The 2500-nt window shown below is 35.5% G+C and overlaps 1 pseudogene; it reads left to right on the top strand.

Annotated features, from left to right (window-relative positions):
* Nucleotides 1-2500, top strand: part of LOC142792217 (large subunit ribosomal RNA) — an 8350-nt pseudogene that overhangs the window by 3023 nt on the left and 2827 nt on the right.

Genomic DNA, 2500 nt, shown 5'->3' with positions numbered 1-2500 from the left:
GTGACTTCAACTCAAAACATCAAATTTGGGGAAGCACGGAGACGGATGAGAAAGGTGAAAAAGTATTAGAATTCACAGTATTACACAACCTGACATTATTAAATGCCAAAGAATCACCTCCGACATTTAAAACAAGTAGGGCGAGGGGTTGGATTGACCTCACCATATGTGACGCAAACCTAAACCAGGATATTAAAAGCTGGGAAGTACTTAAAACCTATAATCACAGCGATCACAGATACATTAAAGTTGTTATTAAAAATGAAGAACTTCCAGAGGAATATGGCCTAACGTTAAAAGGGCAAACAAAAGTCATGGAAAAGTTGCAAATTGATCCCTGGTTTGAGGAAGTCCAGGGGAAAATAAACACGAAGGAAAGTATTGAAGAAATAGTGAATACGCTACACGAGAAAATCGAGAAACTTAAGAAGGAATTCAGTAAAAAGAAAAAACCTTCTAAACAAAAACCGAATACTTGGTGGTCAAGAGACCTAGAAATTGAAAGGAAGAGAGTCAGAGCACTACGAAGGAGGTATCAAAAGGCGAAAGGGGATATCAGAGAACAATACAAAAAGGAATACTATAAAGAACATGACACGTATAACAACATGATAGAACAGGCTAAAAACAACAGTTGGAAAACTCTATGTACTAAGGCTACGAAAAATCCATTCATCCTACCGTATAAAATTGCACGAAATAAGATGAAAACCAAGGTTATGTTTAGAAGCATCACAAAAGAAAATGGAGAAGTCACAAAGACTCTTCAGGAAACAATAGAACACATTCTAGGAAATTTATACCCTAACTGCATGGAAAATGACGAGCCAGGACACAGTCAAATACAATCAAGCAACGACACAATAAACAATAACAAACAGGGAGGAAATTGGACATCGGGAGCAGAAATGAGAGAAAGAAATTTACCCAGTGATGACCTCCCATTTACAGAGATTGAAGTAACGCAGATAGTAAAAAATCTGAGGAAAGATGTAACCCCCGGACCAGACAACCTAAAAACTAACCTCATACAAGTGATGTATGAAAGGCATAAGACTTTCTTTGTCAATCTTTTTAATGCATGCTTAAAGCACGGACATTTTCCTCAAAGATGGAAAGAATCTAAAATTATATTGATTCCAAAAGGGAACGGAGAGGACAAATCCGAGGAAAACAAATATCGCCCAATAGCTATTAACTCGATTTTGGGAAAAATATTAGAAAAGCTCATAAAAGATAGAATCTATTATTTCTTGTTTAAAAATCACCATTTTAACAAAAAACAATTTGGATTTACCCATGGGACATCAACAACCACGGCATTGGAAGAAATAATCAAACGAATAAACCAAGCGAAAATTGATAAGCTAAACAGCATGCTAATAGCACTAGATATTAAAAACGCATTCAATTCTATAAAACCCGAAGTAGTTATTCAGAAATTAGAAGAATATAAGTGTCCCAACAACCTAATAAAACTGGCGGACAATATTCTACGGAACAGGAAAATAATCTATGAAACAGATGGAGTAAAAATTAAGAAAACACTAACTTCAGGTTCCCCACAGGGGTCACCTTTAAGCCCACTCTGTTGGAATATAACAATAGGCGACCTATTAGAAACTCAGCTTCAAGAAGGAGTACACATCCAAGCCTTTGCGGACGACGTGGTGTTACACATAAAGTTCCGCTCAAGAAAAGAGGTGGAGGAAAAAGCTACGAAGGCACTAACACTAATAAATCAGTGGGCACATCAAAAAGGAATAACCCTGAATAAGGAAAAATCGGAATATATGATAATCGGAAAGCAGTACATTAGCCATCAACCCCAAATAAAAATCGGACAGGATAAAATCAAAATGGTTAACGAAATGAAAATTCTAGGGGTGGTCTTGGACACAAAACTAACATTCCTCCCACATCTAAAATACTTAAAAAGAAAAGTAGACGAAGTCACGTATAATTTAAGTCGTACAATAAAAGACGACAAACATACAAATAGAAACACACTACAGTTAATATATAAAAGGGGTATAGAACGAATGGTTACATACGCCTCCCCAGCATGGTATAGCCGAAAAACCATTTTTATTAAAAAACTGAAATCAATCCAAAGATTACCTTTATTATTAATAACTAAATCATTCAAAACAACATCAAATCTTTCACTCAACATATTAGCAAACATTCCACCTCTCCATTTGACAATCGAAAAAGAAAACGAATTACACTACATACTTAAGAAAGGAAAGAACTTCACATGGCAACAGAAAGTATACACCGAAAACGAAATAATGAAGAAACACGACCAATGGCAAGATCATCCAGCAAATAAAGTTAGCATACCCTTTGGAACAACAGAGGAAGAAGCAGACTTCAAAATATACACAGACGGATCAAAGAAAGAAAAAGAAACAGGAGCGGCATTTATAATACTAAACAAAGATAACCAAATCCAAACAGTGAAAAAATATAAACTTCCAGAACACAGTAGTAATTA

The sequence above is a fragment of the Rhipicephalus microplus genome, unplaced genomic scaffold, assembly GCF_043290135.1.
Source record: "Rhipicephalus microplus isolate Deutch F79 unplaced genomic scaffold, USDA_Rmic scaffold_208, whole genome shotgun sequence".
In the NCBI taxonomy this organism is placed as follows: Eukaryota; Metazoa; Arthropoda; class Arachnida; order Ixodida; family Ixodidae; genus Rhipicephalus; species Rhipicephalus microplus.
Note: the sequence above shows the minus strand (reverse complement) of the source record. Positions and strands in the feature narration are given on the sequence as shown.